This window comes from Dipodomys merriami, unplaced genomic scaffold (genome assembly GCF_024711535.1).
Source record: "Dipodomys merriami isolate MVZ:Mamm:240054 unplaced genomic scaffold, mDipMer1.0.p SCAF_5, whole genome shotgun sequence".
NCBI classification, from domain to species: domain Eukaryota; kingdom Metazoa; phylum Chordata; class Mammalia; order Rodentia; family Heteromyidae; genus Dipodomys; species Dipodomys merriami.
The window spans coordinates 7,065,157-7,085,684 of record NW_027206068.1 but is presented as its reverse complement, the minus strand read 5'-3'; the positions used below and the strand labels follow the sequence as shown (position 1 = coordinate 7,085,684).

At 39.4% G+C, this 20,528-nt stretch overlaps 1 pseudogene; it reads left to right on the top strand.

The window, feature by feature from the left end:
• The first annotated feature begins 2,459 nt into the window (after positions 1-2,459).
• Positions 2,460-3,607, top strand: LOC138810035 (cellular tumor antigen p53 pseudogene; annotated as a pseudogene).
• Positions 3,608-20,528: the final 16,921 nt, after the last annotated feature.

Below are 20,528 nucleotides of genomic sequence, written 5' to 3'. Positions count from 1 at the left end.
GAATTAACTAATGTGCATTTGTCTCAAAGCAGCTATGCTTATATAGCTTTGAATTACTATTTGTAAATCCATACCCAGATGCCTCTAAATAGCCATAAATATATTATTAAAATGGAATCTCAGTAATTCCATCCCTCAATGAGCACTTGTCCTTTTACCAAAGGGGAAGTAGATTGTTTGATCAGTTCATTAACAGCTGCTTCCTTGTCCACTTAGAATTTTCACATTGCACTAATTCACTTACTTCCTTAAGACAAAGACTGAACTGTTCTGTTCTGCATCTTACACATACTCCCATGTGTTCTCTCATTTTTCTTTATTGGGACATTATTATGGGAGCAAGCATTATTATAACTATTTCCTAAACAAGTAATGCAAGTTTCAAGGAGGAACTATAAATTGAAACAGTCTACTTTTGAGGCTTTGATCTTTAATTCTACATATGTCTCTTATGTGGAATTACCCAGATATGATTTTCAGCTTAAATTCCATTAAAAGTTCAAATGAATTATGAAAGGGGTGACATTGATCAAGATGCAATATATTTATAAACTGACATGTTGAATTGAATCCCGTCTGTGAAACTACAAAAAGAAAAAGTTCAGGTTCAAGCTAACAACATGATGAGTGGTTTCATTCCTTAACAGGTAAATTTGTAAAAACAGGGAGGGGATACTGTGAAACTCCTCCTCCCCAGAATCCAATTGGGCTCTCTGTACACAGAGAGCAAGTTATGAATATTTAATGGATTAATTTAATTTCTAGGTAGTTATTCAAATATAGCACTATTTTAGTCTAAGATATAATTGAGATAAAATTTTATTCTTATCTCAAAAAATATAAATATTAGCATACACATAGGAAAATCATGTAAAACTGGGCAGTAAAATTTTAATGTCTGATTTAATACTATTCAAAAAAGATATAGAAATGCAAATGAAATTCATTATAGCATCTTTGTGCTAAGAATGGAACCAAAGAGACCTATTTTTAAGTCCCAGATCCTCACTGTTTATGGTGTGATTTGGGGAAAAGTTACTTAACCCCTTTGTACCTTATTTTCTCAATTGACAAATGGACGTAATTATCATAGTGTGTATTGCATAATATTCTATCCCTGACTAAGTAAGATAGTGCATATTAAGTACCCAGTGCACAATTAGCTTTTCTTTACTGATTTTATTATTCTTATGATAATGTCTTCCCAATTCACATCACCATAGCATGACCTATTTTTAACAACAGATATTATGAAAGGCTGATTGCAAATGCAAGAATCAGTAGCATTAATCACATGCAATGCAAGACCTAGAACTTTGGATTCTCCATCCTTCTCGCACAGTACACAAAAGAAGAAGCAAATTGTGGACACTATAGTTATATGAAAGAGAAAGAATGCACCTGTCTTTCACCCATCTGGCATGTACCAATGGCAGATGGTGGCAATGTACAAACGCCTCAGGCTGTTGGTCTTGGCCCCTGTATGCTTGTTTTCTGGCTTGTTTAAATCTCTAAAGCACACTGCCAAATATACAAGACACATTTGATGTTAAATTGTTGTTCATTAACTTCCAGAGACAAATCAAGAGAGAGTATAGTAACTTGATTTAATTTAATTATTCATATTTGTGTCTGTGTGTGCTGGTACTGTGGATTGAACTCAAGGCTCTCACTTTGCATTTTCACTCAAGGATGGTGTTCTACCATTTGAGCCACAGCTCAATTAACCAGCTTTTTGTTGGTTAATTGGCAATAAGAGTCATCCAGACTTTTCTTCTCTGGTTGTCTTTGAACTATAGTCCTCAGATCTCAGCCTCCTTACAGTTATAAACCATCTGCCCTCAACTTATCTTTCTTTCTTTCTTTCTTTCTTTCTTTCTTTCTTTCCTTCTTTCTCTTTCTTTCTTTCTTTCCTTCCTTCCTTCCTTTCTTTCTCTCTTTGAAGGTCACTCAGAGATGTTCCATGGGGACAGCAGCACCCATAAGAATGGACAAAAGGTGAAAGACAGGGAATAGCAAATCAGACACATCAGCATACAGAGCAGTAAGTGTCTCCTCCTGCCAGATCCCTGAGCTTCTAGTCAAAGGTTGATCCTTTTACACAAAATCTCAATAGACTTAGCCCTGCCTTCAGGGGATTGTGCATTCTGGGACGTGTCCTTCTTGACCCTTGCAGAGGAATGGTCCAGTCATGGAAGCTCACCCTCAGACATAGAGCTGCCAAGTGACATGTATTCCCCTTCAGCAGACTTTGACAATAAAAAGTCAGCCAACATTTGAATCTATTTCAAGAAAACATTTAACATAAAAAGGAGAAACAAAAACTTAACAATAAAAATAAACTTGAAGAAAAGTCCGTAGTCACCACTGTGGGTGCAAGGTGGTTTCTGGGCTCTGGGCACCCCTGGCATCCAGGTTCAGAGCATGCATCCTAGGAAAGCGACCCACTCCCTTGAGGACCAGAGCTGCCAGACTGCCTTCTTGGGTACTGTCATGGAAGAACTGCCATCAGATCTTAACATCGATCTCCCTCTGAGTCATGAGTTTCTGGAAACTTCTTCCTGATGACAGCTTTCTGTCCACCTCGCTTTCCTCTCCCATGAATGAGTTCTCAGAAGACGACGTTGCAAAGTGGTTAGAAGATCCGCAGGAAGCTGTACAAACATCTACAGATACTGTCCCCGAAGCCTCGGCCCCAGTGGCCCCTGCACCAGCCACGCCATGGCCCCTGTCATCTTTTGTCCCTTCCCAAAACACCTACCATGGCAACTATGGCTTCGGCTTGGGCTTCCTGCAATCAGGGACAGCCAAATCTGTCGCATGCACGTACTCCCCGACCCTCAACAAGCTTTTCTGTCAGCTGGCAGACCTGCCCAGGGCAGCTGTGGGTGGATTCAACCCCTCCACCTGGCACACGAGTCCGCACCATGGCCATCTACAAGAAATCCCAGCCCATGACAGAAGTTGTGAGGCGCTGCCCACATCATGAGCCTGTTCTGATAATGATGGTCCAGCACCTCCTGAGCATCTGATCCGAGTGGAAGGGAATTTGCATGCAGAGTATCTGAGTGACCGCCACACTTACCGACACCGCGTATCGGTGCCTTATGGGCCACCTGAGGTTGGCTCTGACTGTACCACCACCCACTACAACCACATGTGTAACAGCTCCTGCGTGGGGGACGTGAACCGGCGGTCCATCCTCACCATTATCACACTGCAAGATTCCAGTGGCAAACTGCTGGGACGCAACAGCTTTGAGGTATGTGTCGGTGCCTGTCCTGGGAGAGATGGGCGCACAGAGGAGGAAAATTTCCGCAGAAAAGAGGAGCCTTGTTCTGATCCTCCACCTCTACCAGGGAGTACTGCCTACCAACACTAGCTCCTCCTCTCCTCAGCCAAAGAAGAAACCGCTGGATGGTGAAGATCCGTGGGCTTGAGCGCAATGAGATGTTCCGAATGATAAATGAAGCTTTTGAATTCAAAGATTGAAAAGGAACCAGAGGAGTGCAAGGCTCACTCTAGCTACCTGAAATCCAAGAAGGGGCAGCCTACCTCCGGTCATAAAAAACTGATATGCCAGAGACAGGGGCCTGACTCGGACTAACCTCCTCTGCCTCTCTCCCACTGGAAACAGCCCCCTTCCCCTGTCCTCCTTCCCTGGGACTCAGGTGCGTGCCTCCCTGCTTGGCATTGGTGTGCCTCCCTGCTTGGCATTGGTGTGCTTCGGAAATACCCAGAACCAAGAACTCTTCCATTCGCCATGACTTGGGGCCCCCACTGCACCAGTGTTTTAGGGGTGGCAATGGGAGCTAGGACACAAAAGCTTAGCTTTTAAAGTTTTAGCTGTGAGGAATATTTGGAAGAGAAGAACATGTCTTCATGTAAGGGTTAGGGTACTGGTAGCCCAGTTCTCCAACAAAACTAACCAAGGAGCTAAACTCAAGTTGGAACGTCTATGAAAAACTGATCATGGTGCCTACCTCACAGGGTTTTGTTGTAAGAATTAATAAAATGTGTGATTGGCCTTGAACCAGTTACCATTTGGTAACTGGGGCTTGGCCCCCTTGGAGGTGCTAGTTCAGGGATAGGCTAATCATTTCCAAGACTGGGCAAGTACTTGAGAGGAAGACGGTTGCCAAGATTCCACTGGCCCAGCCAAATGTTGGTCAGTCTTCTTTTGAACTTTGGCAACAGTAAATGTCACCCCATTTCACATGCTGGAGAATTCTCTCTTGGGCTCATGTAGGGTCCGCTGGATCCACCAAGACCCATTTTACTTCACCCACCCACCCACCCACATGCTCAGGGTTGATTTCTTTTGCATGCTGCAAGGCACATCAGCATCGGTCACTACCACCCCCTTCTCCCTTTTTATATTCCTTTTTTATTTTTTTATTGTGAGAATACCGTGCAGAGGAGTTACAATTACAGGGGCAAGATAACGAGTACATTTCTTATCAAGCATTGTTGGTTTTCTTATTTTACAATAAAACTTGGTTACCACCAAAAGAAAATAAATAAATAAACTTGGCAGACACAGAAACAAGGCTGAAAACAAAAGAAAACTACCACTTCCCTTCAAAGAAACACAGACGAGAAGATGCATCAAGAAAACAAGAGGACTCACAGAACAAAAAAGAATTCCAGGAAATTATAAAAATGAATGTCAAAAAGAAAACCTTACATAAGATTCCAAGAAAACTCACCAAAACACAAATAAGAAGAAATAATATTAGAAGAAGTCTGCATCAAATAAATTTAGATTTGACTTCCTAAAACAGAAAATCTAAAATAATACTGGTTTAGAGTCATAAGTGGCTATCTCTCTCCCATAGAAAAGAGATAAGCTGAAGTTAGTATGCAGCTCCAAAGAGACCTTTGTTCTGCCTTTTCCAGTATATGGCTTCTATCTTCAAATTAGCTTCAGGGGTCTAAGATAGCTGCTAGAGCTCTGGTCAGAGGTCTGCATGATATTAAGAAAGAGGAAGCTGGCAGCTGCTGGTGGCTCACATCGGTAGTCCTAGCTACTCAGAAGGCTGAGATCTGAGAATCAAGGTTCAAAGCTAGCCTGGGCAGAAAACTACATAAAACTCTTATATCCAATTAATCAGTGAAAGCCAGATCTAGACGATGGCTCAAGGGGGTAGAGTCTCAACCTTGAGTAAAGAGCCAAGTGAGAGTGAGAGGCCCTGAGTTCAAGTCCCTATTGATAAACCTACCAGAATTCAATTAGTTAGTCTCATATAACTGCAAAGGAGTCTGAGAAATATACTTTCTTTTAATTGTGAAAATACCATACAGAGGGGTTACAATTACATGAGCAAGGTAATGAGTACATTTCTTATCAAGCATGTTGCTTCCTCTGTTTCCCCTTACCATCCCTTCCAATCGCCCCTCCTGACCCCCCTTGTCCCCGCCAAGGTTGTAAAGTTCATTTTTCCACATAATGTCTTATACATCTCATTGTTGCAATGGGTCTACTTGTATCCCTATTTAAACAATTTGTTTTTTCCCTTCCCCTCCACAAATTATACCAACATCAAATACAGTGAAAACAGAGGGTATGTCATGGGGGAGGGACATACAAAGCAACAAAGAAATCACCTTATAAATATGTTAGAAAAAATAGCAAGAAAGAAAAACCATTTGAGTCCTTATCGTGGTGTTCATTTCACCTAACATCAACTTACCTGACCTATTCTGCTTGTCTCAGACATAAGGGAAACCAAGGGACCTATGTTTCTTTGGGCCTGGCTTACTTCACTTAATTTAATTTTTTCCATATCTTTCCATTTCCTAACAAATGGGGCAATGTCATTCTTTCTGATGGAGGCATAGAATTCCACTGTGTATATATACCACATTTTCTTGATCCACTCAGCTACTGAGGAGCATCTGGGTTGGTTCCATATCTTAGCTATGGTAAATAATGCTGCAATAAACATAGTTGTGCTGGTAGCTTTGATATAGTCTTGTTTGTGATCATTTGGGTAAATGCCCAAAAGTGGGATTGCTGGGTCATAGGGGAGCTCTATGTGGAATCTTTTGAGGAACCTCCATACTAATTTTCAAAGTGGTTGAACAAGTTTACACTCCCACCAACAATGCAGCACGGTTTCCTACTGTCCACATCCCCTCCAGCATCTGTTGTTATTAGAGTTCTTGATTATAGCCATTCTAACTGGGGTGAGGTGGTATCTCAATGTTGTTTTCATTTGTAACTCTTTTATGGCTAGAGAGGTTGAGCATTTCTACATGTGTCTATTGGCCATCCTTTTTTCCTCTTCAGAGAAGTTTCTCTTTAAGTCTTTAGCCCACTTATTTATTGGGCAGTTGTTTCTTTGAGGATTTGTTGTTGGGAGATTTAATTTTTTGGGTTCCAGGTATATTTTAGATATGAGACCCTTGTCTGTTGTATGGCTAGTGAAGATCTTCTCCCAATCCATGGGCTTTCTATTGATCTTACTAGCTATATCTTTTGCCATGCAGAAGCTCTGCAGTTTCATGCAATCCCATTTGTCCAACCTTTCTTTGATTTGTTGTGTTTCCGGGTCTCTATTAAGAAAATTTGCCCTGTGCCAACAAGACCTAGGGTTTCTCCTATTCCATCCTGTAATGTTTTCAGGGTGTCTGCTTTGACTCCGAGATCTTTGATCCATTTGGAGTTGATTCTGGTGCAGGATGATACATAAGGATCAAGCTTTAGTTTTCTACAAGTAGTTAACCAATGTTGCCAGCACCATTTACTGAAGAGGCTGTCTTTCTTCCATTCTAATTTTTTAGCTCCCTTATCAAAGATTAGATGGCTATAGGTCTGTGGGTTCATTTCTGGGTTTTCAATTCTATTCCACTGGTCCTGAGGTCTCTTCTTGTGCCAGTACCAAGCTGTTTTGATTACTATGGCTTTGTAGTAGAGTTTGAAATTTGGTATTGATATTCCTCCAGCACTGTATTTTCTGTTAAGGATCATTTTTGCTATTCAGGGTCTTTTATTGTTCCATATGAATTTTTAGATTGCCTCTTCTGTTTCCTTGAAGAATGAGGTTGGAATACTGATAGGTATCTCATTGAATTTGTAGATAGCCTTGAGAAGTATTGCCATTTTCACGATATTGATCCTTCCAATCCAGGAGCATGGGAGGTTTTGCCACTTTCTAAGTTCTGTTTTGATTTCCTTTTTCAGGGTTTTTCAAGTTTTCATCATAGAGGTCCTTCACTTCTTTGGTTAAGTTAATTCCTAGGTATTTTATTTTTTGTGGGGCTATTACTAATGGAGTTGCTTTCCTGATTTTAGCCACTCTTTTCTCATTGTTGACATACAGAAAAGCCATTTATTTTTGAGGGTTAATTTTATATCCTTCTACTTTGCCAAAGTTTTGAATCAGCTTGAGTAATTTGGGAGTGGAGTCCATGGGATTCTTTAAGTACAAGTCATGGAGTCCATGGGATTCTTTAAGTACAAGTCATGTCATCTGCAAAGAGGGAAATTTTTACTTCATCTTTCCCTATTTGGATTCCTTTTATGTTTGCATCTTGTCTTATTGCTGTAGCTAGGCATTCTAATACTAAATTGAAGAGACGTGGAGAGAGTGGACATCCTTGTCTCATTCCTGAGTTAAGAGGAAATGGCTTTAGTTTTTTACCATTAAGCATACTGCTGGCTGTAGGTTTGTCATATACAGCCTTTATTGTATTGTGGAAAGTTCCATGGATTCCTAGTTTTTCCAGAACCTTCATCATAAAGGGGTGTTGGATCTTGTCAAATGCTTTTTCTGCATCTGTTGAGATAACCGTGTGGTTCTTATCCTTGCTCTTATTGATGTGATGAATTATATGAATTGATTTGCATATATTGAACCACCTTTTCATCCCTGAAATGAATCCTGTTTGATCTTGGTATATGATTTTTTGGATGAATTGGTGAAGTAAATTGGCCAAAATTTTGTTGACAAGTTTTGCATCAATGTTTATCAAAGAAATGGGTCTATAGTTCTCTTTCTTTGAAGAATCCTTTCCTAGTTTTGGGATGAGGGTTATGATGGCTTCATAGAATGAGTTCGGTAGTGAACTTTCTCTTTCAATTTCATTTTAGAATTGAAGGAGTATTGGTGTGAGCTCTGCTTTGAAGGCCTTGTAGAACTCCACTGTAAACCCATCTGGTCCTGGCTTTCCTTAGATGGGAAGTCTCTTATTGCTATTGCTATTTCATGCTTGATATGGGGCTGTTAAGTTGGTTTAACTCATCTTGGTTTAGTTTCAGCATGTCAATATTTGCTAGGAAAGGTCTATTTCTGCCAAATTCTCAAATTTATTAGCATAAAGGTTTGAGAAGTATTCCCTTACAATGTTCTGAATCTTGGTTTTTTCTGTGGTGATGTTTCCATTCTCATCTCTGAGTTTATATATTTGGGTGTGTTCTCTTCTTTTTCTGATAAGATTTGCTAAGGGTCTGTCAATTTTGTTATTTTTTTTGAAGAACCAACTCTTTGAAGATTCTTTCTATGTTGTTTTTGGATTCTAACTCGTTTAATTCTGATTTAATTTTAATAATTTCTTTCCATCTACTGGATGGGGGTTTAGCTTGCTGCTCTTTTTTGAGGAGGTTCAGATGTCTCATTAAATTGTTTTTTTCAGATCTCTCCAATTTGTTGATGTAGGAACTCAGAGCTATAAACTTGCCTCTGAGTACTGCCTTTGCTGTTTCCCAGAGGAGCTGGTAATTTGTGTGTTCATTTTTGTTGAATAGCATGAACATTTGAATTTCCTTTCTAATCTCTTCCATGACCCACTGTTGATTCAACAGCGTGTTGTTCAGCCTCTATGTGTTACAAGACTTTCTTTGGTGGCTTTTAGTGTTGAGTTCTAATTTTATTCTCTTGTGGTCTGAGAAAATGCAAGGTGTAACTTCAATGTTCCTGAATTTTGACAAGTTTGCTTTGTGACCTAAAATGTGGTCTATTTTGGAAAATGTTCCATGTGCTGCTGAGAAAAATGTGTATTCTTATGCTACTGGGTCGAATATTCCGTAGATGTCTGTTAAATCTAGTTGATCTATGCATTGTTTAGATCTGTGATTTCTCTGCTGAGTTTTTGCTGTGTTGATCTACCTAGTGGGGGTAGTGGTTTGTTAAAGTCCCCCAAAATTAATGTCTTAGGATCTATGTGAGATTTGAGGGAAAGTAGTATTTCTTGGACAAATTTGGGTGCTCCACTGTTTAGTGAATAGATATTTAGAATTGTAATATCCTCTTGAAGGAGAGATCCCTTAACTAGTATGTAGCGACCTTCTTTATCTCTTCTTACTAATTTTAATTTGAAGTCTATTTTATCTGATATAAGGATTGCAACTTCTGCCTTTTTATGGGGGCAATTTGCTTGGTAGATTTTGTTCCAGCCTTTCACTTTCAAAATACGTTTGTTTTTATGGGCAAGATGTGACTTCTGAAGGCAGCAGATAGAAGGATCTCACTTTTTAATCCTACTAGACAGTCTATGTTGCTTAATTGGAGAGTTAAGTCCGTTAATGTTGAGAGATAGGACTGAGAGGTGTTTGGTATTTCCTGCCATGTTATCCACCTTCTTGGGGGCTGCGACAACTGAGTCTTCCTATGTTTCTTGGATTCTCAGTTTGGATGTGGTTTCTTGGCCTTTATTGTTGTCTTGTTGGTTTTCTATGCATAGGACATCTTTAAGTATCTTTTGTAGGGCTGGTTTGGTGGAGATATATTGTTTTTGTTTTTCTTTATTATTTGACCTTCGGTTATGTAGGAGAGTTTAGTTGGGTACAGTATTCTTGGTTGATAGTTGTTTGTTTTTAGGGCATGGCATACATCATTACAGGCTCTTCTTGCTTTAATTGTCTCTGCTGAGAAACCTGAGGTGATTCTCATTGGTTTCCATTTATATGTGATTGATCTTTTCTCCTTGACAGCTTTAACCTTGCTCTGAATTGATCCTGTGCAGATTATAATGTGACGGTGGGATGTCCTGTTCTGGTCTGGTCTACTTGGGGTGCTAAAAGCTTCTTGTATCTGAATACGCCTATCTTTTTGCATGTTTGGGAAGTTCTCTGCTAGGATCCTGTTAAGTAAATTTCGTAGACCATTAACTTCTGTCTCTAGATGATCTTCTACACCCATTATCCTCAGATTAGGCCTTCTGATGGTGTCTTCCAAATATTGAATGGATCTATCACAACTCTTGGATTTGTCTTGGATAGTTTTATGTTCTTTCTCTATAATATCTAGGCTGTCTTCAATCCCCAAGATTCGATCTTCTGCATGGTCTAACCTACTCTCAAGACTTTCTATTTTGTTTTTATTTCTTTTCCTTCTAATTGGTCAGCCTTGATGGCTTCAAATTCTTTGTTGGAGCTTTGTTTTAGATCTTGTATGAACTTATTTACTTCCTTAATTTGGTGTTGAGTGTTTATTCTCAAATCACTTAGTTGATTGTTTATGGTTTCCTTGGACTCCCCATTCCTTCTGTTGGGCTCCATTCAGCATTCCCTTTGTGGTCTCCCTGACTTCTTTCAGCTGTCTGTTCATGGATTCCATGAATGCCTCTATTGATCTTTGTCTATTCTCATCCTGCTCTTGCAATTTCTGTATTAGTCTTTGATTAGCTTCCTCACATTCACGCAATTGCTGTAATTCTCTTTGACTGTTCTAAGCCTGCTCATGCAATTCCTGTGTTTCTCTTTGACTGTTCTCAGCCTGCTCACACAATTCCTTTTGAGAAATATATTCTTTTTAACTGAGTTTTGACCACATTTAATTGATAAGTAGCTTTTCATTTCAGAAGAGGAGGATGTAAATATTTAGGTAGGTAATTAGCAGTATCCTACTGGTTCTAATGTTTCATTACTGAGAAATCTATAAAGGGTAAACAGAAGACAGATAACATGACATCACTAGGAATGGCAATAAGGAAATTGTTTCCTGACACACAGACGTTCCCATACCAAGCAGAACAGTATATTACCAAAGTCCAGGCTTACATAATTTCATATTACTGGAGTAAAAAGAGAAACTCCGAAGAAAATTCACAAACAGAAGAACAAGGCTAAGGGCAGTCTTGACACAGTCAGCAGCTAGAAAGCCCAGAGCAAAATTGTCAATATCCTAAGGGATGATCCTTGAGTTCCATATCTGGAGAAACTTATAATCAAATGTGAGCAAGTCTCAACAATTGCAAGAATATGCTTGGGAAGCAAGCAATCAAGAAGAGGGTAGGGTGTCCAGGAGACAAGAGAGCCAGCAGAGGGGTGTTAAATAAACTGCAGCAAAGCTGCTGGGGGACAGACAGTGAGAGCAACCAACCCATTTAGAGCAAGAGACAAGAATAGAAGAGCTTTGACTTAGTCTTAAGAATTCTACCATTTTAGCCCTCTATATAGCCTATTATACTTCAGTTATTTCATTCATAACCACTTGCATACCACCCAGTTTGTTTACTTATAGATTTATAGATACATTCAAGCTAACACATATGAGGGAAACTATGCAACCTTTGTTTCTCTGGGTCTGGGTTACTTCATTTAATACAATATTTTCCAAGACTTTCCATGACCTTGTGAATGGTATAATACCATTCTTTCTGATGGGTGAATTCCATTGTGAATACATGCCACATTTTCGTGACCTATTTGTCCACTAAAGGGCATCTAAATAAGTATCAGGATATGGGTACTTGCACAAGGGCGCAGGGTGTCGATGGAAGAGGGATAATGAATGAAGGGAAGAAGAGTGAGAATGCAGCCAAGAATTCATTTTATAAAACAAAATTAATAAGAGAAAAGGACAGATCAAAGAAGCTGAAAATGTTGAAGGGATGACACAGGTCAAGATGCATTATATATACACAAACTGCTTTGTTAACTGGCAGAATAGTTACAATGCATATCCTAAAAAATTAACAAAAGTGAGTGAAAGGGTAGGCTGGGAAGGATGGGGGATAATGTTGAAACAAGTGACATTAATCATGATGCAGTGTATTCATAAAACTGTTTTCTCAAATGGCAACTCCTTTGTTCAACTACCTAAAGATAATAAAAATGTTCAATACAAGAATGGAAAAGAAGAGTAGAAGGAGCATCTGAGATTTGCAATGAGAAAATGGCAGCAGGGTACCAGGAAATTTAGCAACAGATACAAAGAAAACTAAGCAAATGTAAAATGTGAAGCAATTACAAATATTCAATCCTCTTCTACTATTACAAAAAAAGTGATAATGTCTAAAATAGACTGAGAAACAGTCTATTTTATATATGTCTATATATAGACATATATATACATACACACACATATGTATATATATATATACACACACACACACACACATAGTCAGATGTGGGGCTTGAACTCTGGTCCTGGGTACTGTCACTAAGCACTTCAGCTCAAGACATGTGCTCTTACCACTTAAGCCACAGTGCCACTTCTGGTTTTCTGGTGGTTTCCTGCCTGGGCTGGCTTTGAACCATGATCTTCAGATCTCAGCCTCCTGAGTAGCTAGTATTACAGGTGTAAGCCACCAGCGCCCAGCATATATTTTTTAAAATATGGGCACAAATAAAATATAAAAAGCCAAAAGAGTTGAGAGTAGTTACCTTTGCAGAAGAGGAAAGGAAACCACAACAAGGAAATTCTGATTTTCCTATAAGCATTTTAGCACTGTGTGTGTGTGTGTGTATATGTGTGTGTGTGTGTGTGTGTGTGTGTGTGTGTGTGTGTGTGTGTACATATGAGTGCATGTCCATATTTGTTGGTACTGGGCCTTGAATTCAGGGCTTCATGCTTTCATTCAACTCCTTTGCTGATGGCTGGCCCTCTGTCCTTTGAGCCACATCTTTAAATCCATATCTTTGGTTGTTTAAAAGTCAATTTTTAACAATGCAAATAACCATGCTATTCTTTCTCTACAAAATTATCTAAACTGACTCAGTTTAGATAACTGGAATTAGAGATATAAAACATTAAAGGAAATAAATACCTTGATTTGCATTAAACTTACTTTTATTAGTCAATATATCTATCTCTATCATCCAATGTTATAGACTCTAAAAAAAAATCAAAGTTATCATGTCACAGTTTTCCTATGTTAATATCAGCACCTACAGAAAATACTTGTTAATCTCATTAAAGAACCCCTTCACACACATACACAGAGTATTTGTGCCCATTTCCACTGACTGAATTTCAAGATCTTAAAACAAAAGATCCTCTGGAATGGTTTACAAACACCAGACTGCTACATTCCTAGGTCCTTAGAAAATCAATCAACTGTTGATGAAAAAAAAAGATAAAAGGAAAAAACCAAAATGCATTAATGAGATAGGTGTAGCGAGAAAGAATCTGTCAAAATTGAATCTGAAAAGTAGACAGCTAATATAACATCTCTCCCAAGATAGGCATTATTTGAAAACTCACCATAAAAGTTTGTCACTAAGAAATCCAGCTACTCAAAGAAACATTCTTCTGGGCTGTCACATGTGCCCAAGAGTCCAGGTGTCCCTTTCCTCCTGGCTTTTTCTGAAAGCTGATTGAAGAGCCCCAGAAAGCTTTCCTCTCCTTTCAAATAGCCACTGGAGGCCCTTAATGGGTCTTTTATGCATGTATGACACAGGTGAGCAATACAAGAAGCAAATCAAGTCCTTCTCCTCTTTTCCTCTGGCTAAACTGGGTTTCCATGCTGACCCAATTAGGAGAGAAGCAGGAGGATTCCATTCTGCCCCAACTGAACTCCATTCCCTTCCTCTCTCTTTCTACTGCCCTGTGATTTCCCTTAACAAAATGTTACTTTATTTTACAAATGTAGACTTTCCATTTCCTAGTAGATACTAGGCTTCTGTCCTACCCTGAATAAACTCTAGATTTTGAAATCAACATGCCCTAGAAAATGAGGTCATGCCCAGACTGAACCATCAAATGGAGAATAAACTTCAACAGAGCTTCAAGATCCTTGATCTCCCCAGTTACCACCAATGAACTATGTAATAACAAAAAATGTGTTAATAATGAAATATGAATCAAGAAAAGCAGTGTGTGTGTGAGAGAGAGAGAGAGAGAGGAGAGAGAAATCCACCTCATAGAAATCCACCAAAACATTATCTGTATAAAATCATTTGTAAAGTGTCTCCTTTATAACTCTCTGTGTTTTCCAAGCTCTACAATCACCCATGTAACATATATCAATAAAAATAAAATAAAATATAACTTGAATAAACTTATTTTTTTATTTGAAGTAAGAAACATGGTGTAGTCCCTGTTTGGAGAGAGTGAATGAAAAGGAGCAGGAAAGAGCCTTTGTCAATGGAGTTGCCACTCTATGGTTATATGAGTCCATATTCTGAAGCTATCAGAGAATGAGTGATTTTAGGTGATAGATAAAGAAAACAGATTTATTTGATTCACTATTCTTCCATTGCCTGGAAAGGCCAAACACTATGATGCTGACATCTTAGAGGTGAGCCCTTAGCAGCACCTCAACAGAGTAGATGCCATTTTGCAGTATAACACACAAAAGAGAGTTCACATGGTGAGAGAGGAAGCAAGAGTGGGACCAAGCCAGGCTTGCTCTTTTTATAGTAGCCATCTGGAATAGAATTCGTCTGTTCCTATGAGCCTATAAACATCCCCCCCCCCATGAGGCCAGCAATAATCTCTTCACATTTTCTATCAGGTTTTACCAAATAAAACTCCCACTACCTTTCACTAACCTTACACTGAAGACCAATCTTCCAACATGCAACTTGGACAACAAAGCATATTCAAACCACAGCAATGGTCTTCATTCACGCCTGGCCTCAGAGACAGTAGGATGGTGGCAAGGAGCAGAAACCCAAGGAAATGACTCATATGTTGAGAGCAATGCCTGATACAGAGTCAGGAAATATTTAATAAATATTGACTATCATTAGATTTGCTCTAAGAGTTTGATAACTCCTATTCCTTCCATTCCTTTCCTTTGTAAGACAATGAACAGTTCTTTAGTGTTCCCAAGGAACTTCCAGTATATTTTCTACCTGTTCATATCTACACAGGTCTGGAATATATAATGTACTAGAAGTGCATTCCTTTGTATTTTCTCTGCAGGATTCTGTGGTCTTGTTATCATCTTGTTTGACTTCACTGCTGGTTTTTGTTTTGTTTTGTTTTTTGGTCAGCCTTGGGGCCTGAATTCTGGGCCTGAGCACTGTCCCTCAGCTCTTCCAGCTCAAGGCTAGTGCTCTACCACTTGAGCCAAAGCGCCACTTCCACTGCTCGTGTTTTATATTTTCTCCAGGGTCATTACATCTCCCTTATTCACTAAGAGATTCTTGATTACTCTATTTAAACAACCAAGAAGAAGGATATGTTCAGCTGATTGGTAGTATAGGTTGGTAGTATAGATTGTTATTTGATCATCTCCTTTTAAGCCTTTCCCACTTGCCATCACTTTTTTCTAAGCTGTAGAAACCTTGTGGGCAATGCCATTAGATATGCATGCTGTTCTTTCTGTATGGCATGATATCTTCCTCCAACTCTACATTGTTTCTATTCAACGCATACCAGCCTGGGGTCCAAGACTTGAAATGTCAAGATAGCACACCAGCCAACATTATATTTGAACTTGGTGCCTTTTAGCAAGGCGCAAGAGAAAATACAGCACTAGAGTTAGATGTGGAAAGACAAAGACAAAGATTTCTCCTTGAGAACTGAGTAACTAAAGTAGGTCAGGTTAGGTCAACTGGTGGACCCACTTTTCAAATAGGGAGAAAGAAAAGGAGTAGTGGGTCACATTCCATTCTCTATAATCATTTTAACGTGTAGAACACACCAGCACTTTCTTGAACAGTCAAGAACTGCAAACAGCAAGTCTGTGTAGGATATATGAACACATCTAAAATATGTCTATTTAGACCTCTGTAGACTGCTTTGTTTTAACATTTGGAATGTGTGCAGGTGTTTTTCAGAAGTTGCTCTACTATGAAAGCAAAGAAAGAATGAAAGAGAAAGAGAGAAAGAACTAATGGAAGCAAAAGAGAAAGAAAGGGAGAGAGAAACAGTAAAAGTTACAAAGTAGACACTGAACTCTGGAATGCTGAGAAACAGTGTTCATATTCAATCACTGCATAATTTCATATTGTAAGATTATAGCTGGGAGTTCTTTCTCACCAACAGAAAAACAAAGCCTCTGGTTTATTTAGCTAGCTTGTCATCTCTGATCTGTGGTCTTTCTGCTCCACGATTTTTCCTGTACCTATGAAGGTGGGCAAGATGCTGCTCTTAACTTAATAATTCAAGACGGGATTTTTATTGTTTGCTTGTTTGTTTGTTTGCAGGTAGGTACTGGGCTTCGAGCTCAGTAATTCATGCTTGCCCTGTAGAGAGCCCTTCTTATAGCTGAGCCACATCTCCAGCCTTTGTGTGCTGGAAATTTTTTGAGATTGAATCTAGCTTCCTGTGAGGGCATGCTTCTGGGCTGCACTGCACCTATTTTAGACTTCCAGTTTTAGGTTATGATAACGAATGGTTGCCACCCAGGGATTGCTCTTAGTTGAGAAGGGGTCTCATGAATAGTTTTCTGACCTGGATGGCCTTAAACCCTGATCCTCCCAATCTCAGGCTCCCGGATAGCTAGGATTATAGACATCTGCACAGCTTTCAATATTTGAGTGTTGACTTATTGAATGAAACCTAATGTGCTAAGTATTAGTGGTACTAGGACAATGATATTTCCACTCCCCAGGATATAGAAGCTAGTTTCAGAACTATTCTGTAAGTGCTGAACTAGAACAGGGGAAAATGGTACTGAGTATTCAAAGAAGCCCTGGTCTGCCATGAGGGCTCAGAGAGCTTTCTTATGTAGGTAACCATTGTTCTCCAGGAAATAAGAAGCAAAAAAGGTGTTTTGAGATGAGGAAATGAATTGGATGAAGGCAAACTCAGGAGCCCATACAAAGAACCAAAGTGCCCCTCTTCTTTGGGACAGTTGAAGCATAGTGTGATACTGGGAGGAAAGTACAGAAGAAAAAAATTGAGGGGCAGTCTTTATTAACAAGACTAAATTATTTGAGTTGTGTTTTGAGATCAAAAGAGAATGGAGAAAGATTTTAAGCAAATGAGTTAGGAGGATGAAGTTTTACTTTTGAATAATTACTGTGGCTGTGAGGTAGGGAAGGGTTGGAAAGGAAGAACAGAGCAATGGGGAGCCAGTGAGCTCAGCCTGGAGATGGTAACTGACCAGGCCTGGACTCCAACATGTCAAAGGAGATGACAAGAAGCAGAACGTGTCTGGAGGGCAGAATGTGAGGGGCTAGAACTCAAGGAGAAACAATGCAGAAGGAAGAAGGAATCCTCTTAAAATGGCTTCCATTATGATTGGATGGAGGTCACAGTGGGCAGGAATCAGTTGAGACATTACAGGTCATGAATCCAGTGACGCTTTTAAGAAACATGCTTGTCACAAGTCCTGTGCTGGTCACTAAGAGGACAGTCTTGTGATATGATGGCAGAATAGAGATTTGTGTCAATTTACAGCCCTTCTCACCAGCCCTCAGGTGAGAAGCCCATTTTCTTCTGGGTGCCTTTTTATCATCAAATACTGTAGCCAAATCTTCAGTTCATGCTCAGGACCTTTGTGATATCATGAGATAAGCCCTTTATAAATTGTATATTTATATAATAAGCTAAGAGTTGTTTTTTGTGGATACTAAATCAAACAAACTATGCAAGAGCTGAACTAATCTGGCAATGAAACTAGGATAACTAAGACAGGAATGGGGTTGAGAGAGATGGGGGAAAATAATGAACAAGGTGACAATGATCAAGATGCATTGTACTCATAAATGGACATATGGAATTGAAATCCCTTTGTACAAATCCACAAAGATAATAAATTATAATAACAATAATTTGAAAAAAGAAAAGTAATCTTCTTAGGAGACCTCTGACCTGAAGTGAAGTGAGGAAGCATTCATCACTTCTTATTCCTACACTGCATTGACTGTCCCTTCTATTCACACAGAAATATTCTGACATAGCATTAAAGAAGATTGTAACTTGGGAACTGTTAGCAAGAACAATCCTCTTGTAATAATAAGGATCTTTGAGTAGGTGTTTAAATGAATGAGTAGGAATTAAAAACAAGATACAATAAAATAGATAAAGTCTTGAACATTTCTGTAGCCTTTAATAGCACAATGAAGTCCATTTAATTTCATGAACTTCACAGAATCCACTTCTAGTCTTCTGGTAATGACTCTGAGACCCATCAGACACCATTGCATCTTCTTTATAGATGAAAGAAGAAAGATTTTGAGGGTCCAACAAGCTATTGATGTAATGAAAATCATACAGGTACTTGATGACAGTTTAAATCCCCATCTCTTGTCTTTAAAATTCAGGTTTGGTATACTATTTTATGATTTTTACTTAGAAGACCCTAACATCTTGAAAATTTGGTAAAATCTTGTTTAATGAATCTTTTGTGGGTTCTCAGAGATCAAATCTCAGAAGGCATTTCAGAGAATTCCTCACTTCATTTAGAGCTCCCCTGTATCCCTAAGTCCTGAAACCTTTTCACCCATTGTTCTTTCTTCTTAGCCAACAAATTGTTCATTCTTGTGATTCTTGATTCTTCTGGTGGATATGGTCCTGGCTGTTTCCTTCTCTTGTCAAAGTGTTTAGAAAACAAGTATATACTGATATGTGTTCTGTACTTCCTCCATTCCTTTCTACATCTCACCCCTTCAAGATCAGGCTTTGGCTTGACCCATCATGCTGAGTTTGCACTGAGTTTGCACTGATAATCTCCTCCTGTTGTCATTAAATATGACACCTCCATGCAGCAAGACACTATGGGTTACAGTTTGTCTACCTTTGACTTTTTGTGGTCCTCCTTCTGCTGTGCTCCTCTCTCTCTCTCTCTCTCTCTCTCTCTCTCTCTCTCTCTCTCTCTCTCTCTCTCTCTCTCTCTCTCTGTCTCTCTGTCTCTCTGTCTGTCTCTGTCTCTGTCTGTCTGTCTCTCTCCTTTCTCTCCAACCTTCCAGTTTGATTCCTCTTTCCATGCCTGTTCAGTAAAGCCTGTGTTCTCCATAGGTTTTCTCTCTTCTCACTCCATAAGTGAAATAGGAGATCTGAACCTCGTCTGAGTCTCAATGCACCCTGTAATGACAGAGCTTTTGAAGGCAGTGTGATAGGACCAAGCTGCATCCACAGAGTGAATTATCCCCTCCTTCAACTCCCATTGGACAGAGTTGCTATTTAAGTCCTGCCTGCTCTCCTTTGAATACAACATACACTGAAGTCAAGTTTCTCAGCCTAGGAAACCACATAGCCTCAGGCTGGGGTTCAGTGATGAAGTCTCTGACCCTTAACTCTTTTTTAATGTTTTTTATTGTAAAAAAAAAAATACTGTACAGAGGGGTTACAGTTACACGAGTAGGGAAGTGAGTACATTTTTTCTTGAGCATTGTTACCTCCTCCTTTGTTTTTCCCCTACTAACCTTCCCTCCCACTCCCCTCCCCCGACTGCTCCCTCCCCCTGCCCAAGTTGTAAAGTTTGTATTCAACATAGTGTCTTGTACATCTCATTGTTACAATGGGTCAACCTGCATCCTTATTTCAGCATTTTGTTATTTGCCTTCCCCTCCCCAAATTAGAAAAATGTATATACAAGATGCAGGCATTGACATCAAATATAGTGAAAACAGGGGTTATACCGTGAGGGAAGAACATACAAGAGAAACAAAAAAAATCACATGGTATATTTTAAACATGTTAAAAGCAATAGCAAGAAAGAAAACAACACTTTTGTCCCTATCTTGGGGTTCATTTCACTTAACATCATTTTATATGGTCATATGTACATAGCTTTTGACCTTTTCTGCTTGTCCTTGACTTATACTCGTTATTGCAAATAAGGGAAACCATGGGACCTATGTTTCTTTGGGCCTGGTTTACTTTACTTAATATAATTTTTTCCAAGTCTTTTCATTTCCTAACAAATGGGGCAATATCATTCTTTCTGATGGAGGTGTAGAATTCCAGTGTATAGATATACCACATTCTGGTATATCTATACCAGTGTATAGATATACCATTCATCTCCTGAGGGGCATCTGTGTTGGTTCCATATCTTAACTATTGTAAATAATGCTGCAATAAACATAGTTGTGCTGGTAACTTTAGTGTAGCCTTGTTTGTGATAGTTTAGGTAAATGCGCAAACGTGGGATTGCTGTGACCCTTAACTTTCATGATAGCAAGTTATGCCTCTTCACTGTGCCCCAGCACTACAGAAGACTCAGACCTGCCTTCTGTCTGACAAGAGTTCCTGTTCACTGTGGTGTCTTTTTTTTTTTTTTTTTTTTTGTCGGTCATGGGACTTGAACTCTCGGCCTGGGCGCTGTCCCTCAGCTCTTCAGCTCAAGGCAAGCGCTCTACCACTTGAGCTACAGCGCCACTTCCAGTTTTCTGGTGGTTTATTGGAGATAGGAGTCTCACGGTCTCTCCTGCCCGGGCTGGCTTTGAACCGTGATCCTCA